Source organism: Hesperophylax consimilis, chromosome 18, assembly GCF_061612785.1.
Source record: "Hesperophylax consimilis isolate HC1 chromosome 18, BYU_Hcon_1.0, whole genome shotgun sequence".
NCBI classification, from domain to species: Eukaryota; Metazoa; Arthropoda; class Insecta; order Trichoptera; family Limnephilidae; genus Hesperophylax; species Hesperophylax consimilis.
Window position 1 is genome coordinate 23,039,283 of NC_142853.1, and position 23,995 is coordinate 23,063,277.

Below are 23,995 nucleotides of genomic sequence, written 5' to 3' on the forward strand. Positions count from 1 at the left end.
GGATCACCGATTAAAGCAGGTAAGATAGTCTCTAAGGTCTCGTCAGCTTGTATACCTAATGCTAAGGTGAGAGAGTACAATTTAGAATAGAATTCTTCTTCGAATGGTTTTAGCTATGCACAACAACCAGACCTGACTAGAGAACAACTAGACTACTTTTCAATCTTCCTCAAAACTCTTACCCAGCGTGAATCATTGTGCCCATATTAAATCAACCTTCTACAAAATAAATTGCAAAACGTTGAATAAAACAAGCGTTGAAGACCCAGAACCGCACGCATAAAAGACGGATAAAATTTCTTGCTTCACTTCGCGTTCAAAGGAATTATTGCATCGAACCTAAAAACCACACATAGAAATCAACCGAGCGTCCAATATTCGGCATTTTTTCTATCGTATGGTTTCGGCCTAGCTTTATCGGCCTTTTACTTCGGCCTTTGCCGGCCTTTATAAGTTTTTTTTCTATCCTGGTTTTATCGGGCATTATGATATAATAAAGAATTGCTGTTTTCGAAGCGGGTGGACACCTGAGTATACAGAGAAGATCTATTCAGGTATTCAATGTATTTTGGGGTCCATCAATTTTGATCAACGAGAGCCAAGATGTTTTATAATAGATTGATACGAGCTGAGGAACTTAATACCGAGTCTGACCTTTTGATGTTATTATTTAATTTGAAATATTTCTAATTTCTACCCGTACGAATAAAGTACTCCGTTAATGGAGGACTGTACGCGGTTAGCGCTGACGAAAAATTGTCCAAAGAAAAGAAGCAAGGAGTCCACAATGGAGTGCTGGTACCTACCCTGATGTATGGCAGTGAGGAATTTTAAGGCATTGAACTGGCAGAAGAAGGATGAATTTAGACTGAATGTTGTAGAAATGAGATTTCTGAGGCGTATGTGTGGTAAAACCATGTGTGATCGGTAGAGAAATGTGGAGATCTGAAAAGAATGCAAGGCTGATGTAAGCTTAATGAGTAAGATTATTAACGGGACGCTTCGATGGTTTGGGCATGTAGAGCGAATGAAGGAAGAAAGGAGTGTTAAGAGAATGTATGACGCAAATGTGAATGGTAGAAGTAGTCGGGAACGCCGCAATGCAGTATTTTTACAAATTATGTATACCATTAGAAATGTGTGAAAATTTTTGTTTTTTTTCAGATTCTGATCATTATACTAAAAATTGTTTTTTTTTTTAATAAAAGTAATTGATTTTAAAAACGATCTTAATCTGAACATTGCAAAACGATTCCAGCTGGCTACAACGTCATTAAGACTTATAAACCACCACTGTCTCACCAACGTTACCAGGAGTGACGTCAACGCCGCCATATTCACGAATAAAAAAACGAACCTTCACTATCGTAATTTTTTTCGAGAGGAGAAAAAAACAGTGAAACTACCCTATTCACAATTTACTGTCAGTGCTGCAGTATCGCCGCACACGTACATGACATCACACAGGCAGGCATAAAATAATTTTTCAAATAAATCAGCACAGATTTTAAGGGGTTGAAATGCAAGGTTGGATATTTGATAAAAAAATTTTGAAGTTACCCTATAATAATAATAATAATACCTGGATGACTTTTATAGCGCCGTTTTTGTGCAAAAACACCTCAAGGGCGCTGTACAAACTTATAATACATTTCTACAGTGTTATTACTTAACTATTTATGGAGAAAATATACAGTTCAATACTTACCTGGTAGGTCACTTGAGATTAACACTTAATTAACATTATCTAATTGTTTATTGGCGAAATTTAAATACAGGGTTTAGGACTTAATTGAAAAATTGAATATAACTGGACTTTCTCTTAGGATTGGTATATTTAATTTAAGGGTACGACAACTTAAAAAGGTAAGTTTTTAGTTTAGACCTGAATTCTGTACAACCTTGTTGTAAGTAAGTAAGTTGTTTTAAGTAATTAGATAAGCACCTACATAATATATTTTCAAAACATATCGCTCTACTCATTTTCTTCAAAACTTTCTGCAAACAATTATTTATTTATTTATAAATTTTCTCCATAAACGGTTATGAATTAATATTTTATAGAGAAAATGACAAACTTGAGGTCTTTGTAGGTGTAAAAGGTAATGGGGGAAGTTTTACTATTTTGTGACATATGTCAAAAGATAGTTGCTGAACTGTCTTTAAGTAACGTTGAAAATGTCGATGGTCAATGCAAATTACTAAGCAGTTTAGTCGTGTTGATTGGCGCGTTCTGTTTCACTGAAATCCACGCTTTCTGAGTTTGAAAAAGTGCATGATATCTTCGAGGAGTATACTTGTTATAGGGACATATAGGTTAACCTCTATTGACATAAGTGGATAAAGAATAGTTCCAAAGATTAGTTTAAAAAAATATTGGCCTAAAATTGTGTTGAAATCGAGCATTTCTCTTAAGAACAAGGATGGATAGTACATTTTTTTTCTCATATATAGTTAACGCATAAACCTCTTTTGTACTTTTTCTATTTCTTTCATATGATTTTGTTCAGAAGGGGCCCAAATAATGGAGCTACATTTCAAGATACTGCAAAATAAAGACATTATATCTTCGTATTGTGATTCCGTTATTAAACGATTTCGCATTAAGAAGAACAAATTCAAGCATTTTGTTGGAGTGGGAGACAATGTTAGATATGTGGGATATATTTAACTCATTATCAATATTTATCATCCCGAGTTATGATTTTTTGACATGAAGTCAGAGGAATAATTGTCTCGAGACATGAATATTTCCACTGGGCTCATATTTTTGGTCAATCATGTGGTCGTAGTGAAAATGATTTTAAATGATTGTCCTTTTCGATAACAATGGATCATTAAATACAATGATAAAAATTAGGCAGTAATTAGTTGTTGATTATACATACAGTTTTAATTTAATATCTTAGATTATACGGGTCATTTGTGACTAAGCCAACGTCCTCAATTTTGCCCATGGCAAATTCTGAATATTTTGGTGATAATTTGCGTAAACCGAGAAAAATAGTGCAGAGTTCACACTTATATAAATTTCATGTTCCATCGAATCTTTTGATCTCATTACAGTAAGTTAGGCAGCTTGTTATTTATTACTTACTAGTCATTTTCGTAGGGAAGAAGATGGAATGACATGACAGTTGAGTTGAGATTATTTTTAACGTTTGACATACGAAAACCTTAGAAAAGGCATATTAAACCTGACATAGTTACATTATTCAAGGTGACTGTTCATTGATATGATTTCAAATTTTCACAGCCTTACATTGTCCAAAACGTTGGCTAAAGAAAGACTTAGCGTAACATGACATAATACCCCAAAAATTAATCAAGACAATAATTGTCTATTATTCTAATTTGCGTTTAACCATAGACATCGAAATTGATAGACTTGGTCTAACATAAAATATGAGTACTATTTCGACGATTTACGGGCGAACCACGTGATATTTTTCAGGAGGGTTCGAAAATGCTTTGAATAAACTACGACCGCCGAATAGCGCACATTGAAAAAACCATACCCTTCGCAGAAAAGTTCATCAAAGTAAGGAATTTAGAACGCAGTTCATTGTGCGTAAATTATAACGCATTTGTAAAAGTGCCTAACTTAATAGTGTCAAAAAATATTCAAGTTTGAAATAAAACTCTAACTGTAGTTTACCACATTTGGGATTGGTTTTTTTGCGCAATCAGCGATTTGCGCGCTAATTTTAAAAGGCTAATAATTCTAAAGCAGATTTTTTTTCGCGGATATAATAGTGATATTACAATGCGAATTGCATGTATACTGTCGAGTTAATTTGTTCACAAATTACAAAGAGGGAGATAGTCAAACCCCTTCCCCGCTCCTCGCAACTTTGTTCTCCTTTCCCTGATGGGTTGACATGTCAATTCAGATGTCTGTGGTCTATACCGAGTAAATTCTACTATGTACAAAGATAGTCTTAAACTAGCAGCTGATATAAACTAAAGGGTTTGAAAAAACGAATAACATTGAAATATAAAACTTATAACAAAAAAAATATAAAATGATCTTGCGATGGAACGAAACAATCTTTCACATCTGATGGTATTTTTTCACTAAAAAATTGTAAAAATGAATGATCTATATATTATTCATTTAAGATATATATCCAGTTAACCCGTTGGGAATATTTTGCACCCGTGTTCTAAAATTAATTACAAAAACACCCTAATATTATAGAACTTCCTTCTTCTGGCGCTAGTAAAATTAAATTGTTAAAGTTAATGATAGTGGTAAGTTTCTACATATGAAAATATATATATATATATTTTTTTTTGTAATTATTTTTTATTTTTAATAATATGTTTACATGGTACATAATTCATTTTACATCTTGGGTCTTTTTACTACTCTTCCATTGAAAGCATTTTTCTTGTGTATCGAAGGGGAGTGTACATAAATGTTGTTGTTAGTTAGTACTTAAATAATTCATTGTACATAAATGTATGTTTGCTGTAGTATTTTTTTTTTGATAGTAGTGAAGGATAATATATTAGTATAATAAATTTAAAAAAATATAGATGTCATTAAGATATTAGTTACAGGCCTTAGTCGTAAGTCGTTAGATATAGGTCTTAGATGTAAGTCACTAGTACTAAGTCAGTAGTTCTAGTATAAATTATTTAATAAATATATTTGTACAGTACCCTTGAGGTTATTTTTCACAAAAACGGAGCTATATAAATTAGCCAAATATTATTATTTTAAGGTGTCTTCTACAAAATTGTTATTAGTTTCTAGCATCATCTTGCATGAGATCTTCTTGGTTCTAAATCTTCTAAGACGTGGAGGTGTTTGTTAGTTTGAGAGACCACCAGTGAAGGTATTCGCATGCACTGGAGCGACCACTCATGTTGAATGCAATCCGTCGATGCATTATGTGCATTATGACGATTTGTGGTTTACTTACGGGGGATTAAGGGATTTTAGAGCCGGATACAAAGCGCTTTTGTGATTGGACGTGTGCGATGCACCGATGTGTACATAGAAGACTGGCACGAAGATCGACCGAATGAATAGTTATGAAAGTGAAAACCAAAGGTAAGATAATGATAATAATACTTGACTGACATCATTATTATGTTTATTTAAAAGTTAGTAAAGAATATTTATTACGACTGTATACATATAAACATAAAATGATTGAGCGGAGTTTGCACGGAGAAACCTTCCTGACATAAACACCTATGTATACAACCTCTCTCCATGGCTATAAATGTATTTTTTTGTAAATTTTTCATTTTATATAATCTTTTGTTTTGTATAAATTTTTTAATTCATATTCCTTTCTCACAAATTTAAATAACTTATTCCATATTATGTTGTCGCAGTTAAAGCACAAGGAGGAAATCCATAATTGGTTTAATTTTACTGTATAATACTTATGTACAAACTGATTAAATGTAAACTGTCGATTTCCCAAAAATAAAAAAAAAATAAAATATTGCAAATTTATTTAAAAAAAATTGTTTTCCTGTAAAACGGGACTGCAGGCCTTTAACAAATGAATAGACAGGTTTCCTAACACGAATGTGTTATTAGAATGTCAATCACAGCTATATGTTCCGATATATTTTTAATGGACTAATATTTTGTTAGGAAATGGATTGCAATCACGTTATTAACAGTGTTTTAATAAATCAGCCATACTCATTTTTGGAGACAACACGTTTTTACGCTTATAATCAAATTAAAGAAGACTTATTTCAAAATTAAGGCGAAAATATCTAACCAAATATGAACATGTTTAGATAAAGTTAACTAATTTTATAGTGATTTATTTTAGGGTATTATGTCATGTTGCGCTACTCCCTTCCTTAGCCAATCTTTTGAACAACATTACAATGTCCATCATCAGGGCAAATGTGTAATCCCCGCACAATTGTAATTTTACAGGGATTACACTTATGCCCTAATGATGGATACTGTAATGCTGTCCTAAGCTTTGGCTAAAAAATCAGGTAACGCAACACGGCAAACACCCCAAAAATAAATCACTCTAATACTTTGGCCTTGAACATCTCAAATTATATTACCGTACTTTGTTTACACCACTATTTGAAGCAAATCATCAACATGTTTCAAAACCATTCGTTACTTCATCGGGGTACAAATTATATTTAAAATGAAGACATAAGAATAGACAAGTAAGTATAGTCATATAAGTAAATAATAGTAATTATACAACGAGCGGTTATTATCACTAAGGCGAAGCTTAATGCCAAATCACTATTTTGATTAATCTTAATAGCGAATTGGTGTACATTACGAATACCAAAAAATATGCTTTAGATAAATTGAAGGTTTTCCTATCGCTTTGCTTGAGTAGAATACAAATAAAAAATAAATTACTCAATAAAAAATATAAATGCAAACTACTAAAAAAAATATTTTTTAAATAAAAATTTATGAACGCTTAAAGGAAATATCTTTAAAAAAATATAGTATTATAGCTAAGATTATCTGTGACAGTTTCACTTGATAAACTTTTTTGCTTTATTATAAAATTATTTACAAAAAAAAAAAAAAAAAAGTTTTTTGCTTGATATCGAACGTTTCTAGACTCCGTTTGTCAAGCGATTTTAATGCCTATTTCCTAAGATATAAGGTATACCAAGAATCTACACATTTTTTGCTTGTAGCTTCCTATTAATAAGAATTACGAAAAATTATTGTATTGAAATTGGTTGTTTTCGACATTTGATTGTTGGTGTAACTTATTATTGGATTGTAGTCACTAGATTAGGCGGTGGCCATTTTTATATTTTGGAATGTGAGTTTTGTGTTCAATCTCGACCAATTTTTTCACCAAATTTTTTTTAGAATCTTAGTCTTGAAGGTATTTTTTCAGTTTATGTTTTAATTCAGGTCTGAAAGGGTTAAACCGTTTTTTTCCAATTTTACTAAAGTCAATTTAAAATGACGGCTCTCAACTTATCTGCAAATCTAAATTTATGTAACTTTTTTTACTATATTTTACTAATTTGACAAAAGAGCCAAGTCTACTGCACCTAAGTTAGTGTGCTGTGCATGTGCTGGGTCAATGCAGCTCGGGTCTATTGAACATAGAATATAGATTGCAACAATGTGGAGCAATAAAATTGCATTTTGCTATGCAGATCGGTTGAAGCGAATTGGTTATTGGTTCCGACAGAGAAAGAATCACTTTCGTATGACCTTTTCAATTATTAAATTAAATAAATTCGATCGATGGGATTTAACTGTTAGATATGTAATTCAAAAACGATTAATATGTTTAATGACCAATTAAAATTAAATAATATTTATAGGTTACTAATAGTATTATAAAAGCGTATAATGAGGAATAAGCACAGATTTAATACTGTTACAAAGAATACTACATTTTAAAATTGACTGTCCCGAATTACTTCAATGTATCAATATCCATATTCCCAAAAAATCATGCCAACATTTCTTACCTTTTTACTTCAATAACACCAGGACACTAGCTTACCAAAATTCTCCGATTCCAAGACTTTGCAATCTCGGAAACAAATATTCTGATCTGGGTGATGTATTTCATTTGAAAACTAATCAGTATAAATGTTGTATATTCTATCACTTTTATCCTTCTAGACACAAATAGACCTATGTACCCATATTACTTCTCCGCTTCTACTATTTTGTTTGGTTGAATCTTTTAAATTCAATTATATGCGTGAGGATTAATTTTTGCCATTATGTTTACATTCTTCTTTATTGTATTAATTTTTAAGTGTCTACTCTGATACAAAATGCTTGTATTTTTTTAAAGAAAAGCCCACTAGGGCGTGTAATTAATAAATAAATAAAATAAAATAAATATATTACGGGGTAGCTTTATAGGGATATCTGCATAATTCTTGCTGTACTCAGAAATCACTCGATTATTTAAAAAAAATTTTTCGAGATATGGATACAATGATGTTTCTAAGATATGTGTCTAATATGTTTGGGAAAAATAGGAAGTATGTTTACGAGAGATGGAAAGGCTGACAGAGATATTGAAAGAAGCGTAAAAGCAAGTAATTCAACAAAAACTAATAAAGTCATCCCAGTTTACGGTACTTTTGATTTTGGTTTAAAATGGATGTAATGATTACTGTAGCATGTTTTTCATACACGTTGGAATCAAAATCTAAATATGTGACAACTGCCCCAAGTTAAGAAAAGCCGACACAATACCTTAAAAGAAAGTGGGAATCTTAAATACGTAAGTGAAGAAAGCGTGATCAAAAATTATCGAAGCGCGTCCCTTCGTATTGGACGAATCTACGGTCATATATGCCCTAGCAGACTTAAAATATTGATAATTAATTAATCCTGATGAACACATTTCTAAAATATCAGATGTTTCTTAATGAATTAAGAATTACTAGAATTAAGAATTGGCAGTTACTAATTCATCGTCTAGAAAAATAAAATCGGGTGCGTATTGCTAATTTTATAGTTCAAAAAGGTTTTACATTTTGAAAAAAAAAGTCAAAATCGGGGCAAATATGATCTGTACCAATGATGTATTTTAGTACGTATTACGTAAAATATTTTAATGGTGAGGTGCTGTCTCTTTCAATGTTAAATATAAATAACATACATCCGTTGGTATCGGTCTGAAAAAAAATGTATTGTAGTTAGGAATTCATATAATTAATTTAAATTTGAGCTTCAAGCAAAAAAAAACCCTGTTATTAAAGTGTTGTGTCGCTTAAGGCGATGCACTACGTTGTGTAATATTTTAAATTGAGCCGCTATCAATAACAACCCTTACGTAGATGGCGATAACGTTTAAATTCCCGCTTAACACCATCCGCCCGTTTTGATTTATGCAAGAAAAAAACATGGCCAAAAGTGCCTTTTATTTTATTTTATGGATGTTCAGGCATAAATATTTAATTTTTTTCGATCATTTTATAAATAATTTAATTTGCCACATTATACAATAAAATCATAACCGAAAATGAATTCGTAAGTAGGAGATTTTGAACTTTAAAGCAGTTTTTTTAGGCCTTGTACATTATTTTTTTCTGGGCTTATAAAAAGACTTATCTAAAAAATACTCGATTATTTCAAAGGCCAAGATGTATATTCTACCAGCAGTATTTAATTAAAGCATCTGAAACATTTCTAGGCGACCAAATTTTCAAAGCAAAAACACATGATTTTGCATTACTACGTATGGCATCGCCTTAACTGAACAATAAATGGGAGACTAAGACTACAAAAGATTTTTTTATAGAAACTGACTACTGTGAACCCATGTGTAATTCATATATAAGGATATTGTGAAGACCAACTTTAAAAATAGATTTTTTAAAATTAATTTGTTCAAAAGTTTGACGTATTTGAAATCGATAAATACACCTTCTTCAATAATTTTCACAACATCTTGGTCGTGCAGAAGTGTTAGATGGGAGATAGGAGCCATCATTAACATCCTACTTATTTTAAAAACAAAAGTGTTTGTAGGCAAATAAACAGATTATTGAATAAAGATTGCATTGTATTTTGAGTTCATTGTCTAGGTGTAATAAATGTATCTTCTTAATTCGGGTGTCGATAAAACATTTAAGATAAACTAGTACAAAGATCTAACGTCTGCCTACGCGGTTCATCACTTTAGAAAAACAATAGGAATTCAAACACCTACGGAAAGTATCAATTTCATAATGAAGAAATGGCATTAGATCTTTGAATTAAAATATAAAGATAAGCCTCGATGGTAAAAATTAACACACTTAGCTAAGTCTATTACACAAGCCTGTAGTGTTAGTAATAATCGTGAGGAAGAAGGAAACACTATGCAAGGCTCTCGACGCTCTCTCATTGAGGGCGCGCAGTAAATTTTATGTATTTGATTTGTGTTGTTTCACAATTAAATCATGGAGAATATATTTATTTATTTATTTATTTATTTATTTTATTTATTATTTTATTTACGCCCTAATGGGCTTTTACATGAAAATATACATTTACATTGATTACAATAATTGAACATAAGAAGATAAATGGAGTTAATTGTAAGAAAGCAACACATATAATAAAATTTTGTGCAAATTAGCAAAACACTAATAAGATGGATTCAATATAAAATATACCCAAGCATGAAATAGTAAGTAAAAGAAAGTTCAACATAAAAAGTAAGTAAGTGGGTGTGTTTAAACCCAGTATTAATTGTGAGTTTAACAAATCGATAAACCAATATAAATTAGAGTGTAACTTACTCGTGAGGTAAAGAACATTATAACAGAGATTTAAAAAAAAAAAAAAAAATAACAAAATAAGAGTTGCACCTGTAAAAAGCAAAAACTAATAGAATTTAGCAATATCGACATGAATAAGAAATAATAAGATCTGAGATGGAACATAGTGTTATGTATAAAAAGTAGTTAGTAGGTATATGCATACAATTATAAGTGTATAGTAGAGCAAATAAAAAACAAACAAATATGGATATAATTTACTTGAAAGGTTTCGAATGGGAGAAGATGTAATAAAATTATTAAAGCTATAAAAGTTAATTATTAGCCGATAGAATCGAAATAAGTTGCCTTTTAAAGCTCACAAAATTGTCAAAACCAAACATATCTATAAGTAAGAATGACGCAAGTGTGAATGGTAGCAGATGTCGGGGACGCTCGTGGAAGACATGGCACGATCAAATGGATCAGATACTTGAGTCGGGCCATGTCAAGAGTCAGAATAATAGAAGAGTATGTATGAGAATGAAGTAAGGAGTGTGTGCGAAGCCCGAGTTGTTCGGCGGACCATCCTCTCTGTGGGGAAACGGTATGATGGTTAGTTAGTTAGTTGGTTAGTCGCCTTGATGGAAGATGGCCATTCAGAACAGAAACGTTGCTTGAAATGGCTTTAGCCGTGTTTGGTGATAAAATCAGATTAAGCAGGTACTCCCCTGCTTTCTCTTCCCTATCTCCCTCCCCTCCCCATTACCTTCACCCCCACAACATACGCCAATTTGAGACGCTATATTATCACAGGCGGTTAGACGGTTGATAGCAGTTGGGACTTTTGGGCGGTATTCACATTTAAAACAACTTGCAGGGGTTATGTAATGCAGTGTAATCCATATTGGTACAGCAATAAAACATTAAAAAAATAATAAAGGAATTTGATCAGTACAAAGGACAAAATTTAAAGAAAAAAGTACATATGGGTAATGGCATTATGTAGCAAAAAAGTATTACAAGAGCAACAGCAAAAATAACAATATTGACATGATTACATCGTAAGGCTAGAATAGTGCCACGCGTACCGTTGGTTGACCGAAGACGTACCATTGACGAGCTGGACCGATGGTCCCAACAACCGATTAACAACCACTTACGAACGTTGTTGAGGCATCCATTTTATTATATAATGTAAATACCAAAACGAACTACTCTTTACGCCTATTATAAGATGTAATAAATTTTCTATTATATTCCATGCCAATGCTTTAAATCTGGCTTTCAAAAGCTCTATGATTTGATTGATTTATTTAAAGGAGTGCCTTTGGAAGAGAATACAGCTCAGCTAGCCATGGCACTCTGACCCTGGCGGGTGTGGACTGTAAGTGTGGGTGGACAGGGATTGTTTATTATGTTATGAGAGACAAGTTAGCATTCCCAGTTCGCGATAGTGTGATTAAGACAGGTTGACTCATCGTTAGCCCAACGGAGGAGTGGATACAATGCAGAACCGGATCGGAATAGATAAATTATAATTTATTTTGATAGTAATTAACATGAACTCGGCTGCGCCAATTTTTCAAAACTTCTTTTCCAATTTGAACAGTTTGGGAGGCGGGTATGGGTACCGCCGCCCCAGGAACTATTTATTAGTTAACCAACACCCTTGACATAGGTCACCTCAAGTTGTTTGCTACGTTTGGTAACTTAGCATGGGTTCCGAGGTACATGGGGTGAGGTTTGTCTAGGTGTTGGCCGCGAATGCATTTGCCAACCTACTGCGTGGCGGGGTGGATCGAGAGTGACTGGTTGAGTGAGACCTTTAGACTTCTCCAGCCGGACTCTCTCGACCCATCACCTTGCATTGAGTTCATCACTCCTGGACACATTGAACACCAGATTTCTACCCACCCCTCACACCTTTTTCCTTCCCAGAGCCATGAGAATTATTGAATTAGGAAATGTTGAAGAAATATAATATCTTGTCATTTGAGGCGAGGACCTATTTTAGATATTTAATTAAATACTGTGAATAATCCTGCATTTTCTTGATAAATTTTTAAATACGCCCACAATAAAATAAAGTATCAGGCCTATAAAAACTCCTTTTATTTTCAAAATCTTCTACTTACAAACCTCTTTTCGGTTATGGTTTTATTGTATGATGTGGCAAATTAATTTATTTAGAAAATGATAGTAAACTATTTAAATATTTGTGCCTGAACTTGGTAAAATAAAATAACAATACACTTGTGCGATGTTAAGTTGTAAATTAAGCCTTATCGTCATCTACATAAGGAGTGTTATTGTTAGCGGCCCGATTCCAAACGTTACACGACGTGGTGCATCGCCCTTAGATTGTTTACTTCAACAGTCTAGTATTTTTAATCTTCAAATGATTAATGACCATATAACCTGAATTTATTAGAAAAATTGAAAGTATACACATGCGTCCAGGAAAAAGGATCATATTAGTCTGTCCATTGGAAATAAAAAAAAAAACAAAACAAAGGCAAAACTCGTTGATGTACAGAGCAATCAAATATTTATTCACTCTTGAGGAAATTCAATCAGAAGAATAATAATAAGTGCTTTATTATTTTGTTGTTGTAGCAAATAGACATAATGATATACTCACTGGGGGATCTCCCGTGCTGAGGATTTCATATATATATGATTCAAATTTAGTAGTATGGAAAATATGAAGTTATTATAAATATAATTAATGGTGTTTTTTTCTGAAATAATTATAAATATATCACGTGGTGTTTTTTTGTTCAGTTGAGTATTTTCGATTTCAGTCTGTATTTGGTGTCAGTATATTATATATATTTCTGATCTCCCTATATTTGGTATTCAGCTTTTTATTTGAGATTTAAATGTTAAAATATTTTTGCGAGTTTCGAATGAGAGTGGGAATTTGTTGTAGAGTTTAAAACCAGTAAAGGAGGCTTTTTTGCCCAAATTTTGTATTTGCAGTTTGTACTCATAAGTGCTTGTTGTATATGTTTTTGACCCTGAGATTTAGTGTTTCCAGTATATGTGTTAGTTGTTATTTCTCGTATTTTGTATTTATGAATCTAGTTAAGTTTTTTGAAAATTTCGCCAGTGCTAGTTCTTACAGGGAATGAATGATTTTAGAAGATACGAACAAATTTAAGATAAAGTAAAAAAAAATCCTATTAATTTATACTTTATGAAAAAAAAAATAATGCAGGTAACGTTTCTATTTTAATATAATAAATGAATAAAACAAAACATCGCATTCCTTGATCTAAGTATCAACTGCAAATCATAAAGCAGAACACCAGTTTTCGGACGCAGCTACAATTTTCTGGCTTTGTGTATGAACAGTTTTTCTGTCAGGAGTATCTATTCCGGTAAAAACACCTATTTACAGCTCACCCCGTCAGAATTTACGACGAGCATTATTAACTTAACTAGCGCAGACCAGTGAAAACCCATGGGATATAATGTTTCTAGAATTTGTGTAGCTGAAAGTATTTATATAATATTTGTCTCAAGATATATTGCGTGCCCCGGCAAGGCAAGGATCCTGCGTTCGAGACTTAGATGTGACCGTATCCTTTTCTGATTTTTCTGTTTCAGATTTTCGTTTAGAAATCGCTAATATTGTCTTCAATAATTAATTATAAATATACACCTTTGCCAATTTGTTTTTCTAACAAAAATATTGTCAATTTTAGAGACGATTAGAAATTTTGCTTTCGAGTGAAAATCCTTTTTTTATAAAGAATGACCCGGTTTACGAATAACCTGACAATATTTGAAAATCTCCTACTAGCACCATAGTAAGTGAAAAATGTTGCTTGTATTGTGATGGAGGTCTTAGTCAGCCGAGGAATTGAACACACTACGCCTGGGTGAGACCCAAACGTAATGTCAACGATGATAACAATATTAATACGTCAACGGTCAATAGTAATATTAAACCAAAAAATTTAACAAAAGAAATCCACATTTCAAATTTAGAATTAGAAACGAATTAATCTATATTAAAATAAAATAATTCTGAATTATTCCCACAATCAGTTTCAATTTTGAATTTTTATTTTTTTAATGTGAAATCGCTCAGTCCCAACTGCTCCCAACCGTCTGGAGTCAATGAGACTATTGCATCCCTAATTGGGGTAAGTTGTTAGACTGAAGGTTGCGGGGAGGGGAAGGAGATGGGGAAGAGGAAGACGGAGAAGTACCTTCTCTTCAGAACTCGTCACCAAACATGGCCGAAGCCATTTCAAGCAAGTTTCAATTCTGAATGGTGATCTTACACCAGGGCGATACTGAGAGCATCTCATTAGCACTCTCGAACTAATTTGTGAAGTAACTCAAATTATTCAAATAAAATTTACTTGCGCACGCCCACGGAGGCCGTCAAAGCAAATTTGAGAACATGAATGTGATTAATTTCATGCAGTAATATTTTACGTCACGCACAAACACTAAATATTGGTGTGTTTGATTATATATGACATTTACCCTACAGTGAAGCCGTGAAATAACTCCAAGTAAACTAACTAACTAACCATCTGTTTCCCCGCAGAGGTAGGCAGAGAGGACGGACCGCCAAAACACTCGGTCTAGTCACACACTTCTAACATCGTCTCACACATACTCCACCATTATTCTTACTCTTGACATGGCCTGGCTCGAATATCTGATTCACTTGATCGTGCCATGTCTTCCTCGGGCGTCCCCGACTTCTGCTACCATTCGCTCCACATGTTCAAACCATCTGAGCGTCCCTTTCCTAATTTTACTCACTACGCTTACATCAGCCTTGCACTCTTTGCGGATCTCCACATTCTTCACACGATCATACATGGTTTTACATTCAAGCATTCAATGATCCTTTCTCTGCCAGTTCCATGCCTCACTTTCATACCAGAACTGCATTGTGTACTGCTAACTTCGCTTCTTTGGACAATTTTTGAAGTGAAACTTCTTTACCCGCGTCATGCAATTTCGAGTACCGGAGTAAAACCAACTCATGACCGAAACGAAAATGCGGGACCGATTAAAGTTCATTTGATCTAGTCAAAGTTTTGAAGTAAAATATAAATGCTTCTTAGCTCATCTCGACAACTGGCGTTGGTGGTGTAATGGTCAGCGTAGTTGCTTTCCAAGCAGTTGATCCGAGTTCGATTCTCGGCCATCGCACATTATTTTTTTGTTTTTAACGCCTTTTTTTTTTTCAATGGTTGACCATAATATCAATCCACTAAGTAATATTTTAGGCCTGTAGCATACTTGAAAAGTTAAAGAATGATATAAAATTTTTTATGATGTTAACGATAAAAAAATAAAAAAAAACATAAAATTACCATAAAAAATGGGCCAACGGCACGCGGTGTTCCCAAGCGGTCACCCATCCAAGTACTGACCGCGCCCAATGTTGCTTAACTTCGGTGATCGGACGAGAACCGGTGTGTTCAACATGGTATGGTCGTTGGCAAACGCTAAACAATATTAATTTCTATTCTACCTGCCAATAAATATATGAAAATTAGTATAAAAAAGCCCTAATAATACTGAAAACATTAGCAAGGTGTGTGCGACGTTGATAAAAATAATCATTACATACGCGCTTGAAAAAGATCGTAATTACATCCATAACTTTGCAGGAATTTTTGAAGTGAAACTTCTTTACCCGCGTCATGCAATTTCGAGTACCGGAGTAAAACCAACTCATGACCGAAACGAAAATGCGGGACCGATTAAAGTTCATTTGATCTAGTCAAAGTTTTGAAGTAAAATATAAATGCTTCTTAGCTCATCTCGACAACTGGCGTTGGTGGTGTAATGGTCAGCGTAGTTGCTTTCCAAGCAGTTGATCCGAGTTCGATTCTCGGCCATCGCACATTATTTTTTTGTTTTTAACGCCTTTTTTTTTTTCAATGGTTGACCATAATATCAATCCACTAAGTAATATTTTAGGCCTGTAGCATACTTGAAAAGTTAAAGAATGATATAAAATTTTTTATGATGTTAACGATAAAAAAATAAAAAAAAACATAAAATTACCATAAAAAATGGGCCAACGGCACGCGGTGTTCCCAAGCGGTCACCCATCCAAGTACTGACCGCGCCCAATGTTGCTTAACTTCGGTGATCGGACGAGAACCGGTGTGTTCAACATGGTATGGTCGTTGGCAAACGCTAAACAATATTAATTTCTATTCTACCTGCCAATAAATATATGAAAATTAGTATAAAAAAGCCCTAATAATACTGAAAACATTAGCAAGGTGTGTGCGACGTTGATAAAAATAATCATTACATACGCGCTTGAAAAAGATCGTAATTACATCCATAACTTTGCAGGAATTTTTTTTTTCAATGGTTGACCATAATATCAATCCACTAAGTAATATTTTAGGCCTGTAGCATACTTGAAAAGTTAAAGAATTTTATGATATTATTAATGATAGTAACGATAAAAAAAAAAAAAAAAACATGAAATTACCATAAAAAATGGGCCATCGGCACGCGGTGTTCCCAAGCGGTCACCCATCCAAGTACTGACCGCGCCCAATGTTGCTTAACTTCGGTGATCGGACGAGAACCGGTGTGTTCAACATGGTATGGTCGTTGGCAAACGCTAAACAATATTAATTTCTATTCTACCTGCCAATAAATATATGAAAATTAGTATAAAAAAGCCCTAATAATACTGAAAACATTAGCAAGGTGTGTGCGACGTTCATAAAAATAATCATTACATACGCGCTTGAAAAAGATCGTAATTACATCCATAACTTTGCAGGAATTTTTTTTTTCAATGGTTGACCATAATATCAATCCACTAAGTAATATTTTAGGCCTGTAGCATACTTGAAAAGTTAAAGAATTTTATGATATTATTAATGATAGTAACGATAAAAAAATAAAAAAAAACATGAAATTACCATAAAAAATGGGCCAACGGCACGCGGTGTTCCCAAGCGGTCACCCATCCAAGTACTGACCGCGCCCAATGTTGCTTAACTTCGGTGATCGGACGAGAACCGGTGTGTTCAACATGGTATGGTCGTTGGCAAACGCTAAACAATATTAATTTCTACTCTACCTGCCAATAAATATATGAAAATTAGTATAAAAAAGCCCTAATAATACTGAAAACATTAGCAAGGTGTATGCGACGTTGATAAAAATAATCATTACATACGCGCTTGAAAAAGATCGTAATTACATCCATAACTTTGCAGGAATTTTTTGAAGTGAAACTTCTTTACGCGCGTCATGCAATTTCGAGGACCGGAGTAAAACCGACTCATGACCGTGACGAAAAAACGGGATCATTTCGCTATAGGAGCCTAGCTAATATTATATACCTAGTTTAACTCACTCTCCTAACTCATCTTCGCTGTCTACAGGCAGAGCGCACGACTGTGGTCGTGAAGAACCGAGGTTCGATCCCCGCTTTAACTAATTTTTTTTTTCTTTTTTTATAACTTTTAATTTTTTTTATCACATGCTACTTATAAATATGTCAATAGACAGAAAAAAAGAGAGAATGAAATGAAAAGAGAGAGAGAGAAGAATACTAGAAGTTTCACTTCTGTCTTGCGTAGGCTTGACACACCCATTTTTTTTTTTTCAATGGTTGACCATAATATCAATCCACTAAGTAATATTTTAGGCCTGTAGCATACTTGAAAAGTTAAAGAATTTTATGATATTATTAATGATAGTAACGATAAAAAAAAAAAAAAAAATATGAAATTACCATAAAAAATGGGCCATCGGCACGCGGTGTTCCCAAGCGGTCACCCATCCAAGTACTGACCGCGCCCAATGTTGCTTAACTTCGGTGATCGGACGAGAACCGGTGTGTTCAACATGGTATGGTCGTTGGCAAACGCTAAACAATATTAATTTCTATTCTACCTGCCAATAAATATATGAAAATTAGTATAAAAAAGCCCTAATAATACTGAAAACATTAGCAAGGTGTGTGCGACGTTGATAAAAATAATCATTACATACGCGCTTGAAAAAGATCGTAATTACATCCATAACTTTGCAGGAATTTTTTTTTTCAATGGTTGACCATAATATCAATCCACTAAGTAATATTTTAGGCCTGTAGCATACTTGAAAAGTTAAAGAATTTTATGATATTATTAATGATAGTAACGATAAAAAAATAAAAAAAAACATGAAATTACCATAAAAAATGGGCCAACGGCACGCGGTGTTCCCAAGCGGTCACCCATCCAAGTACTGACCGCGCCCAATGTTGCTTAACTTCGGTGATCGGACGAGAACCGGTGTGTTCAACATGGTATGGTCGTTGGCAAACGCTAAACAATATTAATTTCTACTCTACCTGCCAATAAATATATGAAAATTAGTATAAAAAAGCCCTAATAATACTGAAAACATTAGCAAGGTGTATGCGACGTTGATAAAAATAATCATTACATACGCGCTTGAAAAAGATCGTAATTACATCCATAACTTTGCAGGAATTTTTTGAAGTGAAACTTCTTTACGCGCGTCATGCAATTTCGAGGACCGGAGTAAAACCGACTCATGACCGTGACGAAAAAACGGGATCATTTCGCTATAGGAGCCTAGCTAATATTATATACCTAGTTTAACTCACTCTCCTAACTCATCTTCGCTGTCTACAGGCAGAGCGCACGACTGTGGTCGTGAAGAACCGAGGTTCGATCCCCGCTTTAACTAATTTTTTTTTTCTTTTTTTATAACTTTTAATTTTTTTTATCACATGCTACTTATAAATATGTCAATAGACAGAAAAAAAGAGAGAATGAAATGAAAAGAGAGAGAGAGAAGAATACTAGAAGTTTCACTTCTGTCTTGCGTAGGCTTGACACACCCATTTTTTTTGTTAGCGACAACTGCGTTCAGTCCTCCATTAATGGAGTTACCTGCATTTATCCTTCTTTCAATATCTCTGTCAGCCTTACCATCTCTCGTAAACATACACTCATCCACCTGCTCCAAGTATTCCTCATTCACAACTAGAAGTACTAATAAAAATATATCCAAATCTCTAAAATAATCACTAAAAGTCACAAATTTCTAATCAGGTCCTGATAATGAGTATCCATATACCATCAGCATTATCTGCCGCAACTTTCGCCCCTTCGCGCATTCAGCTTCTCGCAACATAATAACTTTTGGTGGCAAAAGCTTTGTTAAGCAGATCTGACCTCGGCCAGTTTTTTTGTTCCCACAGAAGCGACTGATGATGTATTTTCTATTTAGCCAGAGCCATTGACGCGCGAGTCATTGATAATTGATGATGCCCCGACTCTATTATTTTACGTCATTTCTGTAGATAATGGTTTGTGCAACTTCCTGCCGTGATTTGGGTTTTTGCTACAATGTGATCAGATATTGGAGATAAGGTGCGGTACCTATCTAAGTACTCTGTTATTATCGTGTGTATTACGAAATGCTGACAATGTATAGGCCGACTAAGAAAACTGTGTTAAAAGATATGTACATTCACTAAAAGGTGGGTAGGTTGGTACTGTTGTTTAAAAAAAGTTATTGGTTTATTGTTTTATTACGACACAGAGAAAACTTACTGACACGAAAAAAATTTGGTCAAATTTTTCGTTTCCATTTTAAAAATTGGACTGCAGGACTATAACGAATTTTGAAAGAAATCCTAATAAAGCGTCAGTAAAAAGTTAATGTTTTATGAGAACGGCGGAACACGTGTTCATACAAATACTGATACTGATACTGATCATGATATGCATTAGGAAAAGAACACGTGTTCTCGATATATTATGAATGACTAATATTTACTTTTTAACTGCGCTTGATAGTCAAATCATTTATTTAAAAAAATAATGTTTCTTTGTTTTTCACATACGTTTATTCTTATCAGTGCTACAAGAGTTTAGAGATTGGTTTTGATGGTATAAGAAGTCGGAAACGCTCGAGAAAGACTTAACGCACTTTATCTGCACTGGAATGAGATACGGAGTCGACTTAAAGTCGGCATCAAAGATATTAGAAGAACGAGATGTGCTATGAGCAGTTCATACTGTGTGGAATTGTTTTGCCGAGTGTCGCCGGTTTTGTTCACCAATACTACTGCAAACCTTCGCTTGCGCTAAGGAATCCGCACTAATACATAGAACAGATTTCTGTGCGTACACGTCCCGATACCGTTCAAAGTACCCTAATTAGGTAGTACTCCGGCTACGGTCCGGCGGCCAACATAGCATATCTCGTTCTTCTAATATCTTTGGTCGGCATAGTGTAGTTTTTTAACGCAACAATGTGAAGTTCATGATACTATATGAAATGAATGAAAGAAAAAGTCGGAGATGCCCGAGGAATACATTTGAATTATTTCTGTTAAAATAAGATGTAAGTGATTAACGAAGAAAAAAGTGTAAGGAGAATGTGTGACGTGAAAGTAAACGGTAGACGAAGTCGAGGATGCCCGAGGAAGACATGGTACGATCAAGTGAAACAAATAATTATTACAATACAGTTATATTTTTTCCACCTTAAAAATGTACCCAGTTATCAGTTACACTAAACATTTACAACCTCAAAATGTGGGCTTAATATGTGTGGCGTTTCATCCACTCTGCAAACCTCTGCGGTGGAAAGGCCTGTTGGTTAAATAGATAGTCGAAATTTTTTCCAATCATTTGTTGCAAAAGATTGTATTAAAATACCCTTATGTTACGAGCCAGATCTATGGAACTCTTCACATTGATTTTTCGTTATTATTTCAACTCATCTCATCATTCATATCATATATATGTGATAAAACCTTGTATGATCGTTTGAGAAATGTGGAGATTTGCAAAGAATGAAGGCTGACATAAATGAAGGCTGTAATGGGATGCTTAGATGGTTTAGGCATGCAGTGCGAATGAATGAAGAAAGGACTGTGAGGATAATGCAATACGATGCGAATGTCAACTGTAGAAGAAGTCGAGGACCCCTGAAGAAGACGTGACAGGATCAGGTAAACTAAATACTTGAATATGGCTACGTCAAAAGTTAGAATTAAATAATGGTATAAATGAGAAGATGTATGAACGTGTATGAAGTGAATGAAGAGTATGTGCCAAAATCGAATGATTTGGCGGTCCATCCTCTCTACTTACCCTCTCGGGGGAATGTCATGATGGTGAGTTAGTTAGTCATATATCTCCTAATACGTATTATTTGTCGCACCGATTCTTAACTCAATTACTTCATTCACTTGATTTTATTTATTTATTTCTAGGCTAATTTGTATAGCGCCGCTTTTGCGAGACATCATCTCAGGGACGCTTTACAGTTGATGCAGGTATTACAAAAAATATAAAAAATTATAAAAAGAAATAAAGGTTAAGTTAAGTAAAATGAAGTACAGGAATAGGTGACACGAATATAGAAGATGGAGACTCTGCAGCAAGAATCCTGGGTTGTGAAGAAACTGGACCAGCTTCTGCAACGAAAGAGTCCACCGCGTCCACCAACAGCGTCATCAAGAGGTTCGTCATCCGTCCAGGTATGTGTCTTGGCAGAACCGCTGTGACTTTCGATCACATACTAGTAAACGTTGATTACATACTTGTAATCACATGGGTCTTCACTCGTATTGTACATACCAACGCATAAACCTACATACATCCCTTCTGATTTATGCATAATTCCCAACGAACATTAAGTTCCACATTCATTAGAGTGCAAGAACATAAAAGATAATATTCAACACAGTTACAAAAATAACGGTTCTGTCACAAATTCGTGTGGAATGCGAGGTTTTTGTGACCATTTCCAGGCAGAGGGATGATATGTGAAGCCAACCCTAACGAGATTTGGGCCTTGGGTCAAAAGGTCGCGGGCCGGCGAGACCGGGGGATGGGATTTAGGGGTAGAACGCTGAATTTATCCGTGATGCAAACCATATTGAGAGAACGACATGTGGTCGTCAGGGGTAGCAGGAGTTTGAGTTTTGGTTTAGTCTCCCTTTTATTTTATCTCTGATGCAATTGTGTATTTTGGGTTATTTTTTGTATCTTGCAGAATATTTAGAAAACATCTGTGGATTTCACATAAACTCGATTTCGTAAGGCGGTTGAATTAGTATTGAATTTAAATGGTTGAATTAGTATTGATAATTACTAGGTAAGTATTTAAAATATCATTACGATTTGATCAACAACATTTATTTTATTAATATTATTTAAAAATTCTCAATTGATGCACAATAGTTATAAATTCTCAATGAATGTCTGGAATGGCTGTACAAACATAGTTATTGAAGTTTATTGATAGTATAGTACTTTGATCATTTCTATTGCGCATTTTTTGTGACAAAATCACCTTACGGACGCTTAACGGCTCAATTTATACATTTATCCAATAATAATGATGATTTGTATAGCGCCGTTTTTGTGCAAAATCACCTCAAGTATATAATACGTTTCTACAATGATCTATGTTATTACCAACTATATATGGAGATAATATACAGTAAAACACTTACCTGGTAGGTCACTTGAGATTAACACTTAATTAACATTAACTAATTGTTTATTAATGATATTTAGATACAGGATTTAGGACGTAATTGGATACAACTGGACTTTCTCTCAGGAATGGTATATTTAATTTAAGGGTACGACAGCTTAAAAAGGTAAGTTTTTTATACCCTATCACTTTGACTTATAACTTCGATTTATTACTAGTAGTTTATAACTATGATATCTAGTAACTTACAAACTAATTACTTCCAATTTAGTGGCATAAAAGTAAGGTTGAGAAGTACCTAGCTATTCAGATCTGGTCATCAAATATTAAAATGTCTAAAGCAATTTTATGTATCGTTTCTAACTTGAATGGTGGTATATCACTTTGGTGACTCAGAATATATAACATCTCTGTATGTTTAAAAATACTTATTGTTCAGCGTTAATATGACATTACATGCAAAAAATTGTTCTGTAATAATAATAATAAGCAATTCATTTTGAAATTCAACAAGTGCAATAATATATTTCAAGTCAACCTGTTGTCGATTTTTTGTGAGTACAGTAAACGAGTTGCAATAGCTCAAAACCATCTAGAGCCAATCTCTGCAGATGGGGAAGAGGAAGGTGGGAAAGAACCTGGCTATTCAGATCTGATCACCACACACGGCTGGAGCCATATCAAACAACGTTTTGATCCTGAATGGTTTAAATAAAATATCGGCCAATCTGGAATCGTGCCACAAATATACTACACCCAGGTATATTATTTTTTTGTTAATAAATTGTGAAATAACACAAATTTATAAATTATAATGTAATTGAGAATAACGTGAGTTGAACACGTGACCTCCGGATCGTAGTCACACAAATAACGCCGTTAGTTTATTTAAAACTAACTAACTATTACGCCCGAAAGGGTAGGCAGAGAGGACGGACCGCCAAACAACTCGGTCTTGGCACAGACTCCTTGCCTCATTCACATTCATACATACTCTTCTATTATTCTGATTCTTGACATGAAATGACTCGAGTATCTGATACACTAGGTCATGCCATGTCTTCCTCGGGCGTTCCCGACTTCTGCTACCATTCACAATTACATCGTATATTCTCCTTACACTCCTTTCTTCGCTCATTCGCTCTTCCCACACCATCTAAGAGTCCCTTTATTGATCTTACTCATTACGCTTACATCAGCCTTGCACTCTTTACGGATCTCCACATTCCTCACACGATCATACTTGGTTTTACCACACATACGCCTCAGGGATCTCATTTCAAAAGCATTCAATCTA

At 34.0% G+C, this 23,995-nt stretch overlaps 6 non-coding genes across 6 annotated transcripts; all 6 read right to left on the reverse strand.

Annotated features, from left to right (window-relative positions):
- Positions 1 to 15,562: 15,562 nt before the first annotated feature.
- LOC149415528 (5S ribosomal RNA) lies at positions 15,563 to 15,681 on the reverse strand. Its single transcript, XR_016303801.1, has one exon. It is a non-coding gene; the product is annotated as a 5S ribosomal RNA (ribosomal RNA).
- A 581-nt stretch (positions 15,682 to 16,262) lies between these two features.
- Positions 16,263 to 16,381, reverse strand: LOC149415529 (5S ribosomal RNA). Its single transcript, XR_016303802.1, has one exon. It is a non-coding gene; the product is annotated as a 5S ribosomal RNA (ribosomal RNA).
- Positions 16,382 to 16,704: 323 nt separating this feature from the next.
- Positions 16,705 to 16,823, reverse strand: LOC149415530 (5S ribosomal RNA). Its single transcript, XR_016303796.1, has one exon. It is a non-coding gene; the product is annotated as a 5S ribosomal RNA (ribosomal RNA).
- A 323-nt stretch (positions 16,824 to 17,146) lies between these two features.
- On the reverse strand, positions 17,147 to 17,265 carry LOC149415531 (5S ribosomal RNA). The gene has a single exon (XR_016303803.1). It is a non-coding gene; the product is annotated as a 5S ribosomal RNA (ribosomal RNA).
- A 702-nt stretch (positions 17,266 to 17,967) lies between these two features.
- LOC149415532 (5S ribosomal RNA) lies at positions 17,968 to 18,086 on the reverse strand. Its single transcript, XR_016303797.1, has one exon. It is a non-coding gene; the product is annotated as a 5S ribosomal RNA (ribosomal RNA).
- A 323-nt stretch (positions 18,087 to 18,409) lies between these two features.
- Positions 18,410 to 18,528, reverse strand: LOC149415533 (5S ribosomal RNA). Its single transcript, XR_016303804.1, has one exon. It is a non-coding gene; the product is annotated as a 5S ribosomal RNA (ribosomal RNA).
- Positions 18,529 to 23,995: the final 5,467 nt, after the last annotated feature.